The sequence below is a fragment of the Cajanus cajan genome, chromosome 2 (assembly GCF_000230855.2).
Source record: "Cajanus cajan strain Asha chromosome 2, NIPB_CcT2T_4, whole genome shotgun sequence".
Classification (NCBI taxonomy): domain Eukaryota; kingdom Viridiplantae; phylum Streptophyta; class Magnoliopsida; order Fabales; family Fabaceae; genus Cajanus; species Cajanus cajan.
Window position 1 is genome coordinate 52,230,508 of NC_138518.1, and position 7,409 is coordinate 52,237,916.

Here is a 7,409-nt window from a genome sequence, read left to right on the forward strand (position 1 = left end):
TTTGACCCGAAACCCTAACCAAAGTTAATGTGCGTCGATGGAGCTTCGTTCTCGTTGAGGACTTTCCAATCCCATAGTTTCTGGTAGATGTAATCTTTCTGATTTTCTCTTTTACTTTCTTTTTCACAATTTCAATACTTCTTTATTTTCTTTACTCTCTAGTTTGGAGGCCTTTTCGCCATAATAAATTAAAATAAAATAAAAATTTCTAAAATAAATTATTAAAAAAACTATTTACCAAACTAAATAGTTTTAGCCACGACGAATTTGAAGAGAGAAAGAAAACGTCAACTCCAGTGATGACTCCCAGAAATGCATGCACACAGGAGAGAGGATCAATGGAAGACGTCATTAAGATTGACGTTTTGAGCGCACAGAGGAAGGAAGCATCGCCATGCTTGACGACTTTCATTATCTGGAAAAGCAATGGAAAATGTCAATATGTGAGACGTTTTCCTTGCAAGCTGAAAACGTCGTATTCTCCTTTGGGCAATACTGGAGGTGCAGGTTTGCGAGCTGTGAGGATGTTTTTGAGCACATACTCAATGCCAACTTGAGCCATTTCACCTTCCATTTTGCCTGTTCTTGTCAAACCATGTTGCAAAGAATTTCTTGATGCTGCGAAGGACGATCATGTGTACTGTCACGTCTCTATAGAGAATTTTGCATCGGTGCCGCTTCTGTGGTTAACCAGAGAGAAGGAATCATGGTTCCTGAAGCGTTGCAGGGAGAGTGGTAACTCAGAGATTGCGTACCGCGAAGGAATGGTTCAATGCTTTAGTTCTTCTTCAACTGTTAAGTTGGGTCTCTAGAATTTGAAAAAGGCGATGCTACAGGGTCACCACGAGGCCAAATACGTTTACTGCATGCTTTTGATGTGTGGTGAAGACGAAGGAGAAAGGAAGGAAGGTGTGGTGAGGCCAAATACGTTTACCACATGCTTTCGAAATCACGAGTTGTCTTTTTGTTGTTTTGGCACGTGCGATGGAAGGTGAGATGGCTCAAATTGGCATTGAGTATGTGCTCAAAAACATCCTCATTGCTCGCAAACCTGCACCTCCGGTATTTCCCAAAGGAGAATAAGACGTTTTTAGCTTGGAAGGAAAACGTCTCATAGATTGACGTTTTCCATTGCTTTTCCAGATAATGAAAGTCGTCAAGCAAGGTGACACTTCCTTCCTCTGCACCCACTGCGCTCAAAACGTCAATCTTAATGACGTTTTCCGTTGATCCTCTCTCCTGTGTGCATGCATTTCTGGGAGTCGTCACCAGAGTTGACGTTTTCTTTCTCTTTTCAAATCCGTCGTGGCTAAAACTATTTTGTTTGGTAGATAGTTTTTTTTTTAATAATTTATTTTAGAAATTTTTATTTTATTTTAATTTATTATGGCAAAAAAGCCCTAGTTTGGACACAGACCTTTTCATGAACCATTTTTTTTTCTTAATTTCATTTTTCTTGTTTGTTACTTGAATCTGTTTTGGTTGTTATTTGATTTCATTTTATATAAACATCTCCTCAAAGATGTAATATTGCACACCTTCTCTTAACAAATTCAAACATTTTACACTTAAAAACTTATCTCTTAATTTACACATTTTGTAATTTTTTTAAAAATTATTATAAATTTTATTAATTAACTATATATATCTGAAAAAAATAATTTTCATTATTATCACTAGTAGGAAAAAGGCACTCCGTACTTGCATTGTATTAAAAAAATAAATAAAAAATAAAAAAAAAATGAGAAGTTACTCATAAAAAATGTAGTTATTGAAAAATAAACAAAGGATAAAATGGTCCATGTAAAAATCAAAACCAAAAGTAGTTATTAAAAGTGACATCCCCTTTATATATTAGTATAGAGGTATAATATCATTAGTTTCAAGTTCCTAAATTCGATTAAAAAATATTTTTTCTAATTTTTAAAATAAAAAGGTATAATATAAGTATAGATTATAAAATATTTTTAAAGTTATATATCAAATCAAAATAATATAAGTATAATAAAATCAAATATTAAGATATTATTTAAATGATATAATTAATATAACATATTTATAAACATTTAAATAAAATAATATTTTATATAATATTATATATATATATATATTAAAGATAATATATAAGTATTAAAGTATTATTTTAATTAATGTTATTAATATAATATTTTAAGATAATATCTAAATAAATAAGTATTTTATTATAAAATATTATTTATTATATATAACTAATATAATGTTAAAATATGAATATTAACTATATATCTTTTAAATAAATATATTTATATTAAAAATTTATTATTATATAAAAACATAATTATTACAAAAATTTAATATTCATATATAAGTTAATTTATATTATAATATACAAAATATTATACGTATATATAATATACATATCAAATTTATTTTATAGTTTTTATTTTATTTATTATTTTAATTAATTAATTTTAAATTTAATTATATATTTTACATTTTTTTAATAAGTAAATGAATGATAATGAAATAAAAGTATTTTAAAATATATTTTAATTAAAGTATATTTTTATGATTAATTAAATTAAAAATATACTTTTATGAATAATTAAATTAAAATTATTTTTTAAAATATTAGAATAATTATTTTTTTGCGATGTTAGTTTAATATAGAAGAATAATAATACAATAATTGTATCTTTCAAGTTTAAGAGATAAAAAGATGATTTATTTGATATTTTAATATATAAATGGTAGATAATGTAATACTTATATAAAGGAAGAATAGTGTAATTTACATTAATGACCTTAAGTTAAATGAATTAAATTGTATATTTTAACCTAAAAGGATATGGAAGTCTAATATTCTTATCTCTCAAAGAAGAGTAACATAATTTATATATTTTAACATAAAAGGGGAGAGCGGTATAATATCTCTCATGTGAGAATAATGTAATTTATTTTATATTTTAACTTTTTTTCTCATTAATATATATTTAAAGATGTAATAAGAAAAAAATATAAAAAAAATTACTGCTCATTTTGTTAATAATAATGATCTTTTTCAATTTAAAAGTATTTTATAGTCTTTGTTATGTGACTTAGTGATCACCGGTTCGAGAATTATTATATATGCCATGGTAGCATTTTCAAGTGTGTGGATCACTGGATCTTGTCCACTAGGAGAGACACATCAAGTAAGGGTTAGTGTTAAATTTTTATCAACTATTTTATGTTAGTGTATCTCTCTTGTTAAAAAATTCCTATATATGCCAGAAAGGATAAACACATATAATATTTTTTTGTTTCTTTTTTGTTTTTTGAGGTTTTGGTTCCTTTGGTATATCTAAAAGTCTAATACTGTGAGAAGAAAAATAAACACTAAATTAAGGGTGATCTTATAAAAACTTTAACCATAACCAAAATTAATTGGTTAATTAAAAACTATTATAAAAAATTAACTTTTATTTTTTAAGTTAAAATTTTGTTATATATATTTTTTGATCGTTCAAATATGGTTAGGTACAATTTTTATAACTTGTTAATTTTAGTTAAGATTCTTGATTAGTATTTTGCTAGGTAAGAGTGCCTTTAATTTGTGAAACAAGTACCCTTTTAAGGGTTCAAATTGTGAAATTATTTTTTTAGAAAATAAAAAAATTATTTTGTTAATATTCAGGCATAAAAATGCTGAACAATTTCAAGGATACACGTTTTGTTAAAACCAATAAATACTAAAAAATTTTATCACTAATGTAACTAGACTATAAATTTGGTCTAGCAAGTCATGCTTTTCCTTTATTTTTATAATTAAAAAAAATTTAATATTATTTTTTTAATTAATACTTTTTTTTTCTCTTAATCAATTACAATATATATATATATATATCTTTATATTACTTTTTTCTTCATAATTAATATTATTCTCCCTTAAACAATTAGTACATAAAATAATATAAATTCAGTCTTATATATAATAAAACAAACAATTTTAGGTATTAACAAACAATTGTTTTATATTAGGTATTATAAATTATAAATAGGAGGAATGGATGATGAAAAAAATTAAATTAAAACACTGACTGGTCTACAATAGAAAAAAATTGAATTACAGTCATTACATTATCTAAAAGCCTTAATATTGATTTTGAGTTCCTTAAAAAAATATGATTTTTACTTTTTTTTTTGTATTATCATGTATTTTTAGATATAAAAAATATTTTTTTTATAAGGTTTATTTTATTTTAGCCGGTACTTAGCCCAATTTATTGCTATGGAAACTAATTATTTAGAACCCTACAGAGGTTAGAGAAATTTAACCGCATATTCAAAAGAAAGAAACAGAGTGAGAGGGAGAGAGAAAGAGAGTGAGATAACGATCTGAAACCCTCTTTGAAATCGCACTTCGATCCGAAACCCTCTTCGAAACCGCACTTCGATCCGAAACCCATTGAAACCGCACTTCGATCCGAAACCCTAACCTAAGTTAACGTGCCTCGATGGAGCTTTGTTCTTGTTGATCCCTTTCCAATCCCATAGTTTCTGGTAGGCATAATCTTTTCGATTTTCTCTTTTACTTTCTTTTTCCTGATTTCGGAATTTCTTTATTTTCTTTACTCTCTAGCTTGGACGCAGGCCTTTTCATGAACCATTTTTTTTTCTTAATTTCATTTTTCTTGTTTGTTACTTGAATCTGTTTTGGTTGTGTTATTTTTCTTTTTGTGTTTATGCGAAACGCGATTTCGATATTTTTGATTGGTTGAAGTTTTGAAAACAAGAAGACTGAGGCGCTGTGTCAATTTCACGGATATTGATTATCACATTGCTCTTCATGTTGCCGCGTGTGAGGGATTCACTGAGGTCGATGAGTTTTTGCTCCAGAAAGTTGCCGAAGTTGACGCCAAGGATCGATGGGGAAGCACGGTAATAACTACACTTTTCTTTTATTTTTGATTTGGTTTAGTACCGTAAGTGATTGTGAATTTGGGATTTGATGTTTGGCTATTGGCATGGTTTGGTTGTGTTGTTAATTCCGGTTTTGTGTGTGACAAAAGCCAATAACATTGCCATAGATTTTGTTTAGGGAAGGTCTAAGGTTTGGCTTCAGCCTTCAGGTCGTTGTATCTTGATTTACTATTGTTTGACTAGTCAAAATGTCAAATGCTTTATCCTTGAGTGTATTTTTTCTGTGGATTGTAATGCTCAAATAAATGGTTGTAGATTTAGAGGCATTTTGTAGACATAATTGTTTTTCACTTTGCATGGGGTGGTTGACTAATTGTCTAGGCTTGAGTTTCTTTTAAGGGTACGCTTGAGTAAACTTCTCCATAATCACTTCTAAGGAAAAAAAAAGGAAGTAAAATTGAAATAAACTTTACCGTAAGTTAAAATCAGCCTTATACATAAGTTAAAAATAAGATTTTGGTGAAAGTGAATAAAAGAAAACTTCTACAAATTAGTTTATACATAAGCTAATTATAGCTTTTGGAAAAATTTATTTCATTTTATCTTCCTATTTTTCTCTCTCCTAGAAATGTTTTTGGAGAAGATTATCTAAATAGGCCTTAAGTTAGCTTCTCCTCTTATCAAAAGGACTTTGATCTTACATTTGGTTACACTAGTGTTTATTTGGTAGCGTGTTTCCATATCTGAATTTCAAAAGCAAATACTTCTATTGCATGTTGTCTTTGCGCTTGCCTGGTTAATAAAAACTGTGACGTGAGTAAATGTCAAGGGGATATAAGTGAAGTAAAAGATTGAAAATGTGATTGATCTTGTGGTGTAAATTGTACTAGGTTTCTTTCTGCTTGATGTGTTGGACTATTAATTGTAATTGTCCTTATCCTTAGTTTAATTCCTAATGAAGTGATAAGAAGCTTCTGCTTAAATTTTTCTGTAGTCTTGTCTTCAAACTCCTCATTTTCCTCTTCTTTGTATTCTGTAGTGACTGTTCCATGGTCTTCTGTATGGGCTAGGGATGATGTTGTTGTTGAAGATGAAACTAATGGCGAGTTTCTATTGTATCTTCATATTTGGATATAGTTTATGATCCTGATTCAGGTTCTGACTTTGAAGGTAAGTTGTTTGACTCTCTGATTTTAAACTCTGAATATTTTAATTTCATTGCATGGCTAGTAGTTTGAGTTTTTCTTGTCACGAGATTTCTTGGTCACATTCCTCTATCAAGTTTTCCTTTATTTTTTTTCTACATAATTATTGATATATAGATCCATAGGGTTTGATTCTTTTATTAGATACTAGGTAAAATGAACATTGCTGCATGGGCTAGCAAAGAAGATGAGGATAAGGATGCATCCACTTCCTTGAAAACAAAAGCAGAAGCACCTAAGAGTGTCATTGAAGCACGTGCAATAGCATGGGAGGAAGCTGAGAAGGCCAAGTATATGGCTAGGTCAGTTCATACTGATTATTGATGTTAACATTATCTGTAACTTCTGTTGCTTTAGAGATGTAAATCCATTAACATGCCCAATTATTCATAATTAAATTAAATTTCATCAAGTAAAGGGTGCTGCCCAAATAAATCTTGCATGAGGGGCCTGTGACATCTCATCTCAAAGATATAAAACTATACAGTGCATTCACTTACTAGCTGAAGCTTTCAAGAGCACTGGACTTTATCAATTGTCTAGAAAACATAACACCAAAAGCATTATTAAGAGGGTGAGGTGATAAAATATTTTTATGCAAAAAAAGGTTTTCTTTAAGAATTGGTTACATGAGATGAGTATTAATTGCTTCTGTACCTCGTCTCGGTAAAAATTGGTTGTATTTATTACATGATGATTATTTTTTTTCAACAAATGATGAAAGAGGTATGTGATCTTCTTATGCTTGATCCTGATGTCAAAAAATTGAGACGGTTATTATTAGATGCATGTTGTATTCGTCGCGAAAAAATATATGGCATGAAAGTCCTATATATTTGCCATTGTCTCTCATCTCGGTAAAACTAGGTTGTATTTATAAGATGATTATTTTTTTCGACAAATGATGAAAGAGGTACATGATCTTCTTATGCCTCAACTTGATGTCGAAAAATCGAGATGGTTACTATTAGATGCATGTTGTATTCATCATGAAAAAATATAGGACATGAAAGTCCTATATATTGTGTTTGTCCCTTATTTCGGTTAAACTTTGTTGAATTTACATGATGATTATTTTTTTGACAAATGATGAAAGAGGTATACGATCTTTTTATGTCTCATCCTGATGTCAAAAAATCGAGACGGTTATTATTAGATGCATGTTGTATTCATCGTAAAAAAATGTAGAACAAGAAAGTCCTATATATTGCCTTTGTCCCTTATTTCGGTAAAACTTGATTGTATTTACATGATGATTATTTTTTTCGACAAATGATGAAAGAAGTATACGATCTTCTTATGCCTCATCTTGATGTTGAAAAA

The 7,409-nt window shown here is 28.8% G+C and overlaps 1 long non-coding RNA gene across 1 annotated transcript; it reads left to right on the top strand.

Moving 5' to 3' along the window:
* Positions 1-3,671: 3,671 nt before the first annotated feature.
* LOC114915166 (uncharacterized) lies at positions 3,672-7,119 on the top strand. Its single transcript, XR_014431926.1, has 4 exons — positions 3,672-4,521; positions 4,742-4,899; positions 5,921-6,051; positions 6,231-7,119. It is a non-coding gene; the product is annotated as an uncharacterized LOC114915166 (long non-coding RNA).
* The last annotated feature ends 290 nt before the right edge of the window (positions 7,120-7,409 follow it).